This window comes from Rhyacophila brunnea, unplaced genomic scaffold, assembly GCF_057557595.1.
Source record: "Rhyacophila brunnea isolate RB1 unplaced genomic scaffold, BYU_Rbru_1.0 scaffold_4, whole genome shotgun sequence".
Taxonomy (NCBI): Eukaryota; Metazoa; Arthropoda; class Insecta; order Trichoptera; family Rhyacophilidae; genus Rhyacophila; species Rhyacophila brunnea.
This window is the reverse complement of record NW_028233068.1, coordinates 9,097,462-9,114,035: the sequence shown is the minus strand read 5'-3', so window position 1 is coordinate 9,114,035 and position 16,574 is coordinate 9,097,462. Positions and strand designations below refer to the sequence as shown.

The following is a 16,574-nucleotide window of genomic DNA, read 5'->3' as shown; positions in this document are numbered from 1 at the left end:
TGTGACGTCAGCCAATACACGGTCGAGGCATGCCGCCCAGCGCGCAGTGCTCACCGTAGATATTATTACGATGAAACACCTATATGTGTATGGTGACAATGAATAGCGCCGCTGTCTGAGTAGCGTTATTTTCTCGAGTGCTATTATCACTCCGGTAGTACGTCACAATGATGTCATATGACGTCATGTCGACCGGGAAGCTTGCACTCGCAAGTTCTAACATATGGCCGCAGATGATAGGTATTTACTTTAGATTATAGTATTTACATTAATTTACTGATCTGACAAAACGCCGGAATATGGGAGAGCGAATAGTAAATTATTCATGAATTCATTTATTGCCTTGAGAGAAAAAATGTGTCCTCGTTCTTATCAAGTCGACTTACGGCCATACGACCATACGAGGCGGAAAGAACATCAAATTAATAAGATAGAAATGCGAAAGCTAGTTGCCATAGCCCAGTGGTACACAACTAATTTGCCAGAAGGGCCGCAGTGGGTGCGAGTGTTGAAAAATAATGATATACATACGTATTATACTACCTTTTAATTATTTTTAATTTAAAAGTATACTTACGTAATCTGGGCCGCAGATTGTGCATCACTGTCATATCACAAGACTTTGAATCCTGTTTGATTTATAACTTAATGACGGTCAAGCAAAAAAAAATGCAAGCAATACAAGCCACATTTTTGATTCCTTTGATTAGAAACGAATATTTATTGCGCGTTTCGTTTACTTACGTGAAGTCACAGCTGGAGTCGATTTACAACTAGTCCAGTAGTACTGGATGAAGGCCTACCCTAGTTTATTCCATTTTTCTCGGTACCTAGTTATTTGGCTGTCATGTGCATAGACCAAACTGAAAGAGTCCGTCTATTCAGCGAGTTTCAGGGCATCTTTGTGGTCGTTTAGTGCAGTGACGTCCCTAGACAAAATGCCGCCCCTAGGCAAGGCCAAAATGCCACCCCATTTTATGTCATCCTTGAATGACTCGAATATCAAAGTTGTCTGTTGTATGGATACAATATTAGGAAAATATAATTACCACTAAATCTAATTTTATTTAAATGCCATCTCTGCTTCAATAGACAATATTGCGAGTCCACGGTTTCAGATGGATTTAAAAATTCACCTGATAACATCAAAAACTCGCGAGTGACTGGCAAAAATATCTTTGGGTATATTTAAAATTAGGTAAGTATGTACCTACCTATAATTCAAATATAATTCTCAAATTTGCACTTGTCATTGCTGGTCATCAAGGGCCTTACGTCCAAGGAAAACTGAAGTAAACTTGACATCGCGAACCTGACAAAAAATACAGTCCTGTTAAACCATTTATGTTAATTAATACATTTTGTTTCCAACCAGTGAGTTGATTTTTTCAATGGAAAGATTTCCGTTATTACTAAGTTTTGGTAGCTATTTCTACGTATACCTCGTAATGATTCTTCTCAATTTGCCGCCCCCAAGCGACGCTCAATCTGCCTACCCCCACGGGACGTCGCTGGTTTAGTGTCCCCTTGGGTACCGATAGATGAAGACATTTGTCCAACGTGTTGTGACGCGGCTCTCGTGGTGCATTGCATGATGAGCTGGTCTTTTATCCAGGAGCTGCGGGTTTGATCCTGATGAGGACATGTGATTTTCTTAAAGCCTGGGTGTCTGTGATTGTTTCACATTTATTAGGTACTAAATATACTACTGTTGTAATGTTAAATATATTAATATAATAAAAATAAACTATATAATATACCTAATGCATAATATTATAATACAGACTCTAATAATTATTATTGAAAATATATTTTTGTGTGTTTATCCTATATTTATCCACATTCGAAAATCGTAGGTATCTTCATACAGCTACACCCAGAAAGTAACCAATTTCCCTTGTTTTTGTGTTTGCTTGGCATGGCTCGAAATAGCTGGAGCACACCGGAGGGCCGTTCCTGTTCGTGAAATCGGTAAAATTATCGCTCCGTCTCGTGGAAAAAATAATTTGACCATCTGAGCTAGATATGCCATATAATAATAGAAAATCTAACACACTTATTTTTATGAAATACACATAAAATTTGGTAACTATTGTGCGAAAACATCTTCTTGGCTACGCTTCTAGGTTGTTTACTAAATGGGAGGAGCTTGTTAGTTTATAAAGGAAGTGCGGTTAAAAATAGGCGGAGCATGTTAGTTCACAGTTTTAACACGTAGCCCAAAAGATGTTTTCGCACTATATGTAAATATCTTCAGAAAACTGTCGAGCGCTCCGGTTCGTACACTTTTTCATTTCGAGCGCTGATGCCTGGTGATTTTTGTTTATTGTCAATGTTAACAGACATTATTACTTTTGAGTAACACTGGCGAAGGTAATTCATTCATTATTCAATGCTATAGTCAAGTGAGCGTGGGTTTCCTCTCAGTGCCCGAAGAGATTTTATAATAGATACACACTGAGAATATCAATGTTGTGTTATTACCTCCCACCTACTTTTGAAGGTACATCCATGAATACCTCCCACGGCTGACGACTGATGACTCGACTTAAAGTGGGCTGCTCTGATTCAAAAAAGGATTTATCCGATCAGAGGCTAAGCAGCCGAAGTTAACTTAACCAAGGAATCCAGAATATTAATTATCAACTGTTATGTATACCCACAGAACAGATAATAAATAGAATACCGATATGCTATATTCAATACGCCGCATGTTGATGCAGGCTTTTGACTGTTGAGTGTCCTACGAAAATGAAGCACGCATTATGCACGTGCAATAGTGTGTGTAATATACCAACATTAAATGAGCGTAAATGTATATGTTACGCCAAATGTGCGAATTTGACTATTACATGAAATGGGCTAAATTTTGGCTAATTCATGTAATAGTCAAGCCTGTTGCCTTATTCATGAATAAGGTAAATTTTCTGCCGAGTACATGAAGTCGCCAGGGCATGGAATTCTTAAACTGTCTACATGACAGCAGAAAAAGTAAATTTAATACGGATGATTTTATTAGTTATAATTGGACATAATATAATATTATTAGGTTAGGTTGGGTTGGGTTAGGTTAGGTTAGGTTAGGTTTTGAAATTCTGAATTATTCAACTGAATGTCCATTTTGAGGTTAGCTAACAAGTGTCAACAAACTATCAAAAACGTACAATCGACCATTGCATGTACGTGTTATGGGTTGGTTTTTTTATTAAAAGATATTATTAATTATATTTAACGTTTTCTTTTATTCCGATTTATAACACAAAATCACATACAATTATTATTACTGAAGTTTTAATACAAAGTTGAATATTACAAGGTACACAATGCGTCTTTCTTGTGAGACGTCCAGCTGTCGAGTGGTTTGTTATTCTGGAATACTTCTAGGAAGGAAACAATAAAAACAAACAAAAGAAATGAACAAGATGCGACATGTTTCAGCCGCTCGAACCCGCTGGGTGACTAACTAACGGTACAAATTTGAATGGCACATAACACCTCCCTTCAAAAGAATAAACTTATGGTACACAATTTTTTTACCATGAGTTTGGTTAAAGAAATTATAATCATATTAATACATTGGTTTTCGAAAATAGATTTTGTTGTGAACAATAGATTGTGATGTGTGACAAATAGATTTAGAACAATTGAAGTCATATTACATACAGGTATATATATATATATATATATTTTTATTTTTTTTTACATTTAGAAAGACAATAAAATTCTTAATATTAGTACATATTATAATAAAGTAAATAATAACATAATCCTTTGAATGAGATTATTTACTGTGAGGGATCTAAATTAGCTTGCTTAATTCTATTTGTGTGAACCTTAACTAACTTATTCTGAACCTTAATTGTAACATTTAACGGACTGTTAACCTTGACAATTTCGTAAGGTCCTTGGAAATTAGGAGATAATTTTTTTGATTTATTTATTTTAGAGGCGTTATTGGTTAAGTATATTTTATCACCGATTTCAAATGTTCTTAATGTTTTGTCCTTGTTATACCTTATCTGAGTTTTTTCTTTTCCTTTTATCAAATTGTTTCTAGCTATTTCATGTGATTTCGTTAATTTAAGTTTAAGATTATCGATAAATGAATCGTATGTGTACTTGAATTCAGATGTTTTTAGAGCTGTCGGCAAACTTGGTGGATTTCCAAAAACTAATTCGAATGGTGTAAATTTTGTGGCGGTATGCGGAGTAGTGTTATAACTAAACATGGAGAATGGAAGCCATTCATCCCAATCGGTTTGATTCGGAGAGATATAATGTTTTAGATAATCAGCTAAAGTAGCGTGACTTCGTTCTAGGGATCCATTACTGGTAGGCGTATATGCGCTAGTTTGTATCTGTTCGATTTTAAAAAGTTTGGCTACTTCCTTGAGAATATTTGAAGTAAAATCCTTTCCTTGATCGGTAAGTATTTTATCTGGAATTCCATATTGACAAATAAATTTTGAAGTTAGTTCCTTTGCAATGGTTACTGCTTCATGATTCGGGATTGGGTAACATTGAGAGTATTTTGTTAAATCGTCTTGGAGGGTTAATATATATTTGTTTCCACTTTCGGTTAAAGGTAGAGGACCTACTATATCTAAAGCAATACGTTCAAATGGTTTTAGACTGGTGGTAGTAATTTCTATGGGTTGTTTTAAGTTTTTTCGGGATATTTTATTTTTTTGGCATGATTCACATTGTTTAATATACATTTTAATATCCTTTTGCATATTAGTCCATCGATATTTAAGTCGTATACGGTTCAAGGTCCTGTGATATCCTGAATGTCCGCTTAAAGGAGAATCATGGTATTCCTTAAGTATTTGTGGAATTTCATTGTGATTAGGGTTAATTATTGTATTATGACAAATAGTGATATTTATATTTGAGTTATTGAAAACATATTGAATAATCTTTTTAATTTTTTCCCAATTGAGGTTATCCAAACCACAACCGAGTCGTGGAAATGAAATATTTGGTTCTTTGTTATTTTTAAGAATATTTTTTAAATTTGATAATGCCAGAAAAACGGAATTATAGTTTGGTTTTTCCCAAAAATTTTGTTTTGTGATTAAGTGGTAAATATTATTTTTACGAAATTTTGATTCGAGTACATCTCCTATTCTCGAATGCGTACTAACTAATTCATCATGATTGGTAATGATTGTACTTATTTCTAAAGCTATCCCTTTGGACATTGATTTATCATTTGAAATACAGTGCGCAATTGATTGTTTTTGATTTAGAAGGGATTCGTCGATTTCATTTAAGTTGACATTGAAACGTTCATTTTGTTTCTCGAGAAAGTCATTGTATGAATATGAAGGATTATCGGTAAAAAGATTATTTACAAGAACAGTATTTTGATTTTCGATTCGGGACAAAGCGTCAGCATTAGAGTTTAATTTACCTGGTTTATAAATGATTTCGTAATCGTATTCCTCTAATTTTAATCGCCATCTAATGAGTCTAGAACCGGGATCCTTAACATTAAAAAGCCATGTGAGAGGACGATGATCCGTGATTATTTTAAATTTTCGGCCATAGAGATAGGGTCTGAAGTGTTTACAAGACCAAACGATCCCGAGTAACTCCCGTTCAGTCGTAGAGTAATTTGTTTCAGCCCTATTTAGTGTACGAGATGCATATGCTATAGGAAGATCTCTGGATATAGGTCCTTGTGATAATACGGCCCCTATAGCAAAGTTTGAAGCATCCGTTGTAAGGTTAAACGGTTGCGTGAAGTCTGGAAATTGTAAGACTGGTTCAGTAAGTAATTTATTTTTTAATGTTTCGAAAGCATCATCTTGAACCTTAGTCCATTTGAAAATTACATCCTTTTTTTAATAAACAAGTAAGATTTTGAGAAATTTTTGAAAACTCTGGAATAAATTTTCTGTAATATCCTACGAGACCAAGAAATGATTTTATATCTTTGGTATTTTTAGGCTTGGGATAGTTTGTAATTGATAAGACTTTTGAGGGGTTTGGTTTAACTCCATCTTCGGAAATGATATGTCCTAAGTACGCAACTTCGTGACGCATAAATTCGCATTTATCCGGTTGCAGTTTAAGATTGTGCTGGTTAAGGCGTTGAAAGATTTCGCGTAGTTTCTGAGAATGGGATTCTATGGAGTCAGCGTATATTACAATATCATCCAAGTAAACAAAGCATTTAATTCCTTGTAAACCAGAGAGAACATTATTCATTAGTCTCTGAAAACACGATACCGCATTTTTAAGCCCAAAAGCCATTTTAGAAAACTGATAATGTCCTTGATCAGTGGAAAAAGCAGTTTTAGCTGAATCTTTAGGAGACATGGGGATTTGGTGGAAACCGGAGGCTAAATCTAGAATTGTGAAATATTTCGAGTGACCCAACTGATCTAATATTTCGGTAATATTAGGAATCGGATAACTATCATTAACAGTTACGTCATTAAGCTTTCTATAATCGATAACGATTCTCCATTTCTTTTTACCTGATGCGTCATTTTTTTTAGGTACAATCCAAAGAGGCGAGGACCATGGTGAATTGGAGTGTTCTATTATATTTTGCGAAAGCATTTTCTCGATTTGATTTTTAACTTCTGTCTTATGTACTTCCGGATACCTGTACGATTTAGTATATATTGGTACTTGAGATGTCACAGGTATTTCATGATGCGTAGTGTTTGTATGGGTTAATAAATCACCATCTAAATGAAATATATTATTGAATTCTTGACATAATGTTAAAACTGAATTGGCTTCTTCCGTATTTAAATGGGATAATCGTAATTCATTTTGAATTCGTTGATTGCGCGATGGATTATTATCTAAAGATTCTAAAGTATTTGCAAAGTAAAGAAAACTTTCGTGTTCATTAAAAGGTTCGAGGTATATGTGATTAGACAATATATTAACCGACTTTTCACTATTATTAAGAACGGTCGCATATACCTTGTTTCCAGGACGTACCTTAGTTAGAGCACGTGATAGGAATACATCTGGAAGAATTTGAACATCTGGTATTATACCTTGGTTAATTTCAGGATTTCGAACAACTAATTCTATAAGTGTTTCAGATCTAGGCTTTAAGGTATACATAGGATTATTGATTTTATTAAATATAGGAATAATTTCATCGTGTATATGTAATGTATTAGTTTCATAGTCAATTTTCGCATTATTATTGACGAAAAAGTCATGACCTAGTAATCCGTCTAAAGGAACATTAGTGACATGGTTTGGAATAATGTGAATAGTATGACGAATTTGCATATATTTTAAAGGAAATGTTAAATTAACTGTTCCGATAGTTTTTACTGGATTCGGAGAGTTATCGATACCTTTGAGCGTGACGAGTTCAGTTTCATTAACAAGTTCGTTTCCATCTAGGGAACTTATTTTTACTAATGAGATGTCGGCGCCAGTATCAATCAATAATTTTAGATTTTTTTTTTCTGTATATGGAAATTCAACATACGCTGTACTTGGTTCTAATGAAAATATTCTGCCTGAATGCTTTGCACGTTCCGGGAGGAGGCAGGTCTCCTGGAGTGCTGGAAGTTTAAAGTGTTTGGATAATTTTGCGAATTTTGTGAATTTTGCGGAGATTGATCGAAAGAAACATTTGGATTTGTTTGATTAGTTTGAAGCTGAGAAGGATTCGAATTATTTTTAAAACGATTATTGTACTGTCGTTTTCTGCACTCTTCGATTAAGTGTCCTGATTTTTTGCAATACCTGCACACTTTATTTACTGAAGTTTTGAACTGATTTATATTTTGATTGTTGTAATTGAAATGATGTGACTGATTATGATTATTATTTTTATAGTTTATGTGCATACCTTTGAAATCATTTAAAATCTTATCCTCGTCTATAGCCACGTTTGCTGCTTCTGTTAATGTTGTTGGCTTAGACAATCGAACTACCATAGACGTTTGAGGATGGATTCCTAGCATGAAGGTATTTAGAGCACTATCCTCGATTTGTTTAATCCGACCTTTTAACTCGTCGTCATTTTTATGTATAAGTCTGATTGCATTGATGAGGTTATTTCTGCAATTCTCTACACGCTGAATAAATTTGATAATAGGTTCTTTATAATCCTGTTTGCAATTTCTGAGTTCTAATTCTAATTGAGACGTATGTTTATTTTCACCGTAAGTAGTATTTAGAAAAGATTTGAAATTGTCATAAGATTCAAATTTATAATTCGAAATTGTATATTTGGCGTTGCCTACTACGCAGTGAATCATGTATTTTAACAGGACGGGTTTTAATTCATTCGGACATATTTCAAAAGCCGTATCACAGTCATTAAGAAATGGGTATAGATTTTTCCTTTCTCCATCGAAGGTTGAAATAAATTTCATCAGGGTATCTAAGCTTAGTGACGACATAGTATTATTGTAGTTATTGATAATTTTCATATAAATGAATGAATAATTAATTTACCGTTCTGTTGTGGAGAATAAATACCTACACTTTACACTGTCACTGTTATATACACTAAGCACTTGACACTCGGAGATTATGTCTTGATGATATTGGAGATTTGAAAACTTGGAGACTTGAAGATCTGATGGACGCTTGAAGAATATGAAGCTGTAGCTTGAAGCATTTGAAGCTGGAGCTTGAAGAATTGGAGTTGGAGCTTGTAGAAAAGGAGTTGGAGCTTGAAGAATTCGAGATTGGAGTTCGACGAATTCGAGTTTTGATTTTGAAGAATTGGAGATTATTCGTCGAATTTAGGAATTTGAAGATATTTAAAGACTCTTGATTTAATGATTTTGAAGATTTAGGAGAATATACAACTTTATATTATTAATTAGATTTTTAATTTCCGTTCGTTTTTCACAACGATGTACTTTAAAAAACAATTAGTTTATACGTAATATTATTATTTGTTTTATTTTTAGGATTCTTGCTATTTTTAAAGAATTTGAATTCACCGTTAATTTATTTCACGTTATTTAGCTTTATCCACACTTCCTGACACCAATTTTATGTTATGGGTTGGTTTTATTAAAAGATATTATTAATTATATTTAACGTTTTCTTTTATTCCGATTTATAACACAAAATCACATACAATTATTATTACTGAAGTTTTAATACAAAGTTGAATATTACAAGGTACACAATGCGTCTTTCTTGTGAGACGTCCAGCTGTCGAGTGGTTTGTTATTCTGGAATACTTCTAGGAAGGAAACAATAAAAACAAACAAAAGAAATGAACAAGATGCGACATGTTTCAGCCGCTCGAACCCGCTGGGTGACTAACTAACGGTACAAATTTGAATGGCACATAACATACGATACCCAAGCACGAATCAAATCGCGAAAATACCTTTTAATAAAATTCATCCGTTATCATATTATAGTTCTAGTTTTTTTGCGCATAGTAAATGGATATGAACGTCATTTTAGTTATTGATTGGTATATTTTTATATTATAATCAATGACATCTGACACATTTCATTTGGTTAGTTTGATTAGTTGCAAAAAATACCACCGGAGCGCGACCACCTATTTTGACCATAGATAATATACGTATATTTTGACCAATCCACGAGCATTTCACACATTTAGTTTAGTTGCAAAAAATACCACCGTAGCGCTACTATCTAATTTGTCCAATGCATGAACAAGGCAGAAAAATTACTGCGGAATTCATGCACTCACCAGATATTTTGTCTAATTCATGAATAAGGCAACGGGCTTGCTTTTTTCATGATTTAGGCAAAATTTAGCCCATTTCATGTAATAGTCAATTTCAAAAGTCAAACCAAGAGCAGTTTTCAGTATTCGACGTAAAACGTTATCTTGCCACGTGTGTAAGTTTAACACGGATTCTTCCTTACTCGAGTCGGTTACCTGCTATCGCCTTATCCGTTATGTATTTGAGTTCCCATCATTTCTGAGTTCCCTGTGTATACCTATATGACAAAAACAGGCGCGCGCACAGGGGTTGGAAAAATACAAATTATTTAGGTAAATCGACTGCATAATCTGCAATCCAGCTACCTGCATTTTTCACCAAAAATGAGATTTTGATAACATTTTGTTATAAAGCATGACAATTGTTTTCTATGCTCAGAAAAAAATTCAAACACCTATAAATAAATGCGTTATTGTTCTTAAAACACAACAGCCAACGCAGGTACCGATTTCCAATATCGTAAATAATGGAATAACTTCGCTCTTTATAATATACACAGAACAGATAATAATAATAAATAGAATACCGATAGGCTATATTCAATACGCCGCATCTTGATGCAGGATTTGAATGTGTGAGAGTCCTACAAAAAAATGAAGCACGCATTGTGCACGTGCAATAGTGTGTGTAATACACCAACATTAAATGAGCGTAAATGCATAAACCGAAAGCAGTTTTCAGTATTCGACATAAAACGTATTCTTGACACTAATTGTGTAAGTTTAACCCGGATTCTTCCTTACTTGAGTCGGTTACCTGCTATCGCCTTACCCGTTATGTAGTATTTCAGTTCCCATTATTCCTGAGTTCCCTGATAATATACCTACCTAAATTTACTTTATATAATATAAAACGGAAGCCAAAATGGTGTAAGTATTAATTAATTAATTCATAGTGCAACTTATTTGTGTATTTTTGGAATTGTTTAATTCCCACTCCTCTCGGCATTCTACAACACACAACGCGTGCCAGTGACACTCATGAATTGGTACAACCATTATTGGGGCATCCAATGTTTGCTTTATATTCTAATGCGGCATGTAGGACAAGACAGCGCGGACGACAAATACGGACAATAAGTCAATAACGATCCTAATAATTATGACATAATAAATATTCATATATATTTTTAACACTACAGCTCAATGACAGTAGTGTATTTAGTAATATAAGTGAAACAATCAACACCCAAGCTTTGAGAAAATCACATACCTACTTAGGTACCTAAATATATAGTTCTCACCGGGAATTGAACCCGGACCTCCACACGCATTCGATAGCCCCTTGAACGCTCACACTATTCACTAGATGTGAAAGGGTCGCGATAACTCTTAAGTGAGCACGCGTAGTTATAGCGGCAGGCTAGATATTCATAGCTGGACTCAGAACTCGGAGTGTCTGGGTATGGGGAATGTATTGGGAAAAGTGCACTATCCCACGCATGAAGCGACGACAAACTATAAATTGTAAGCGAGGTAAATGTAGAAGGCAGTGTATTTATCTTCTTTTTTTGCACACTTTTCTTCTCGGGTAAGTGTAATATGACATCGGAAGTGCCTACGTCCCTTTCGCCGTACGACACCGCATCTTGCAAAAGGCGCGAATTTCAAACAAACTGGCTTTGCTTCGATCAATCAATCACGAGGCACGACTACAATAATCGGTACACACAATGACATGTTACCGATGTATTATTGTTATGGTAACATTTGGAGGTACACGAAAGCATTCATCTTTTCTGTCGCTACCTTAGGCCTTAGACTATATATACATCTAGACGCCACCCGTTGCATTGCTAAATGAAGCCGTGTGCCTTGCGTTTGGTTTGTGGGCGAGCGAACGCATTCGTCTACAAATGTTCGAGACCATAGACCATTTCGCTAGTGCTCGCACTAGACGCTCAGAATTAAAATATAATTTTCTATTTTTTTACGTTATATAGTATTTTTAAGCGGTCAAAATGCAACCATTAGGTAAAGATATCCATAATTTAACTTATTTTAAAGAATCACTAGGTCACTGATATTAAAATATATAATAAAATACAAATAAATTATCACGAACAGGTATCAACTTACCTATGAAACGTAATACCATCTTCTTGCTTATCAGTACGGATACCACATTTTAAGACAACACACATAACCATCTTTTCTACTTAATTAACTAAAAATATTTACCATTGACTTTATGTTTAACACAAAAAATATCAATTTTAAAGTGGGGCCACACCGGCAACAAGTCGCGCGACAACTCGTTAAATTTGACGATAATTATCATAATTGCTTAAGAAATTTTACGATAATTATCATGTTTATCGTAAAATTTAACGAGTTGTCGCGCGACTGGTTTTCGGTGTGGCCCCACTTTTAGCAACTCGAGCTCGCAAGTTATCGACGCTATGTGACGCGTTTCGCCCCGATTTGATGGCGATACTTTTGGAAACTAGCCCACAGATATGTAGACCTTTTATCTTACTCTAGCGCGTGTCGCAAATATTGTAAGGGTGCCGAATACTTTCTCACTCGCACTCATGCATCGTTTTTGTTCAGGCCTTGGTCGCTACAGTCCAAGTGGCCATTGACGCCTCAAGCAGACTGCTCCATTCTTATCGGTCTTCCTCTTTCCTACTCAAGTTGATTACCTACTCCCAGCGCTCGCAAATCTTTATGTTTCGCAGATGTTTCTTCCGGTCGTTCCGCACTCAATTTTTCTTCGGGTCCGGAAACTTGTACGTATGCAGTTCGCCGTAATCATACTTCACCGTGAAATGTTGTATCGGAAATATATGGCCGTATATGAAAGACCGTCCAACCTCTTTGAGTCGTATAGTACTGATATAAAATACATGTCTAAATAAAGCACAGTTCTTGTCGGTTTACACATTAAAGGAAGCCAGCAGCAGACAAAATTTGATAGCCTATATACTTACTGGATTATTTGTTATGTTAGGTAAGGTTTTCATTCTTGAATTCATGAATTTTGCCAAAATCAGCTATGAATATTGAATTAATGTTCATATTGAATCTAATAAAATTGGAGACCGTATAGTATACGGTCATCTCTTTCTGATAAGAAAGCTCACGGCGAACTGTGCCACGGTGAAATATTTTACGAACAATTTACATGTATTTAACTGTTCCGGTCCACTGAACGTGTTGCGTGTCGTACCTGGTTGGGTTTTGATACGTTTCCAGAGGCACTAGCAATGCAGCCCACAAAATCAATAGCGAACACTATTAATTTATTGTCACAATCCCGCCGTATCCATCTCATCACTTTTTGGCAAAACGTACGTGAAATAATATGTGTGAAGAAGAAGAATAAAAACAACTCCGATTTCAAATTCTAATTATTCAGATTTAAGATTTCAAAATTTACAATCGTACAAACAATTAAGAAAATATTTAAAAACCCAATACTAATACCCAATCTCTCAGTAATCCACCACCCCAAAAACCAGACAAGTGTCCAATTAGTGAAAGCGGCGGATTATAGTGCATACATACAAAATATGGTAAGAATTAAAACAGGTTTAAGAAATTGTTACTAGCAAATTACGGTTTTATTTATAATTAAAACCATGTAATAACTAAATATTAAACAGTAAATCACTTGACACAACCAGTTGTTCAGTGAGGGAGATATTCTTGAATGGCTTAGGATTCCTGGCTTTCCGTATGACCAAAAGGTTCAGTTTGTGTGTCCCGGTTGCATTGGAGCACGGCATAATTATTGTGATGCGGTTCCTTTCCTCCCGTGTAGGTACATTACTTTCTTCGCGATGAACATACGTTTTATGAAGGAGAAGTTTACAGAATAAGCCCGTCTCATCTGCGTTACGTACGCGGCGGCAGTGGCGCACCCAGGATTTAATATTGGGGGGGCCCAAGGAGGAGAATGCAAATTAGTCCCATATGATCTTTTTCTTCTTCACAGCCTAATTTCTCGTTTATCTGTCTTTTGTCTATTGCACTCGGTGTACCTACACCATGGTCCACACATCCTGAAACGGGCCCTCAGGCTACGATATTTGGCGGGCTCCCTACCTACCGCTAAGATTAAAGGCAGTGTAAAACACTACATTAACGTTTTTCATATTGTTTTTCAGTTCAAATTAAGGGTACTTATACAGTGAATTATTGGCGATTTGTAATAAATCTACTTTATTAATGGAGCTGTTGAGTATCGACACATAATATTCAAAAAATATATTGCACAATTATATAAGTAATTGAAAATGTTCATGGCCATGAGGTTTAATACCGCCGCAGGCGACTTTTTTTACTATTAAAGCTAATTTATGATGTGTGTTTAACTCACTTATCTGGTCAACCCGACACGCCGGGCCCCCCACAGCCCGGGCCCCCAGGCTAGAGCTCTGTCAGCCCTCCCCAGCCATGACCTATACCACTCTGGAATTCGGGTGGATACCGAGAATATTTGACAGTTCCATTAGGGATTGTGTTTCTAAAAAAACCTGACATTAGTGTTTCGAAATTTTTGTGTTAGAAATTAAAATCTAAGAAATTTTTCTAAAAAGGGTGCTGGAGAATTTTACAAATCATTTTTTTGCCGTGTTTTTATTTGTCTAAGCCCAAAGGTATAGTTTATTGGCTTTCAATTTCAATGTTTAAAATCATTCTGATAATTTTCATTTTTGGGGGGTGCCAGGGCCCCTTGCCCCCCCCTGGGTGCGCCACTGCGCGGCGGACTATTGAATTTGACTATTCCGGCGAATTATAGAGCTCGATGTTGTGCTTTCAACTAGTAAAAATAACGGCTGATTATAGTAGTTGTCGAATAATCGATCGGCGGATTACTGAGAGTGTACTGTATGCCCACTATTTCCACCACGGAAATATAGTATATTTCATACATAATTATTATTATACCGCAAACTTAATCATTCGAAGTATCAACTATGAATAATATAATATAATTAACATGTATTATTTTTGCATGCTATTCATTACAGATTATCCATCGCCCGGTTTACTGTAAAAACTTTGTAATATTGAATTTTAATTAAAGAATTATTGTTATTTATGCAGAAGGTTACGACGGCCACGTCATACCCTAACAACGGGAAACACCCTCGCAGACAGGGAGGGTAGGGTGTACTTATTATACCGTTGTATTTATGACTAGGTAGTATGGCGTGTCGCGTGACTCACACGAACCACGTAGCATCCGTATTATAAAGGCTTTAGAGACTTTCCTATAAAATAGGCTGCTTTAAAATATTACCTACATAATTTTTTCGTCGTTGGAATAATCCTAAAATTCTTCATAATTCATTTTATGTAGGTACTTATGATTAAGGAATATAACGGGTCGTCTATATATTATGACGTTACATCCTAATGTGGGAGGGGTCTGACAGCGCTCGAAATGGAATACTTTACGAACGGGAGCGCTCGACAATTTTCTGAAGATATTTATATATTTATCAAATTTTGGGTACTGTTCGGTTATACCGGAGGCAGCGGAAAACGCATTTTGAAAATAGCCGATAAACTGGATTATTTGTTAGGTTTACCTAACCAAACCTAACCTAACCTAACCTAACCTAACCTAACCCAACCTAACCGAACCTAAACTAACCCAAACTAACAAATAATCCAGTTTATCGGCTATTTTCAAAATGCGTTTTCCGCTGCCTCCGGTATAACCGAACAGTACCAAATTTTGTATTAAATGTCGTATAAGATGGTCAAAATATCTTTTCCACGAGACGGAGCGACACTTTTACCAATTTAACGGACCAGAACGGCGCTCCGGTCCATTTCGATCCCTGGGAGAGGATCTGGTAAAATTAGTCAATATAAGACGAAAGGGTTAGGAAGGTGTAAAAAATGTCACGTCACAATACCAACAAATAACATACTTAAACTATAATAATAAATAAAATATTTCGAGATGGCAATACACTGATATCAATCATTTTCAACGATTTTAGTTTTTAACGATAATATCCATAAACATTACGCGATAGTGATGTCATTTAAGAATGTTATAGCAAAAGGGCTCTCTCTATTTTTTAAATACGCTTTGATATGTTGAAATTAGACCAAATAACTTTTTATTTTTAATTTTACCATTATGGTCAAAGTAGCTCAGTACACTCTAAGATTATAAAATTTATAATGTACCTGAAACCCCTCGAAATTGTGTCATTATTTTCTTGCGTATATTTTTTCAATGTGTACCTTAGTGACGGAGAGAAATCCTTTTGATTTTAACCTAATCATTATAATAATATAAATATATTCATATAGCAAAGGTAAAAAATTAAAAATAAGTAAGTAAAACATTTTGCTCAAAAAGTCATTGAAAACAAAGTCACACTGGTAATATAAAGGGTCACATTGAAATCAGCAAGACATCCACACAATAGCTTCCGATTTGGCCTGGTGTATCGTTGAAGCTTCTCCGGGGGACAAAAATGTTACATTGTTACACAACTCCACGATGGGTCTTTTTTCTGAGTGCGCGCCTGGATTCAAATACTTATGCCAAAATTGATGCATAATCCATGAAGAAAAAAAGGGACGAGTCAAATCAATGCAATTGTGTATGTGTGTATTTCTTACTCTCTTTTGGATATTTTGGCTCTCCTGAAAAGTAGCGATTTTAGACTCGTGCCTTCTTCCTGTCGCACACAGATATTATGATATTATATTATGTAGGTACCTACCTATTTATATTATAAACTATCTGCACTTATTCTGCACGCTCCTTATAAAAAAACACGAAGGCGGTGTATTGTTTGGTCAATGCCGATATTATTTTTAGCTATGGCCTTAAATGTCTTGAAAAAATACACAAAACGCCGTATGTAGTAGGTGTTAA

At 35.2% G+C, this 16,574-nt stretch overlaps 1 protein-coding gene across 1 annotated transcript in view; it reads right to left on the bottom strand.

The window, feature by feature from the left end:
• Window positions 1–16,374, bottom strand: part of LOC147066824 (polyprenol dehydrogenase-like) — a 656,880-nt gene extending 640,506 nt beyond the window's left edge. The window contains exon 1 of the mRNA XM_085953831.1: window positions 16,316–16,374. The gene's annotated coding sequence lies outside the window, so the exon portion shown is untranslated. The remainder of the gene's footprint in view (window positions 1–16,315) is intronic.
• Window positions 16,375–16,574: the final 200 nt, after the last annotated feature.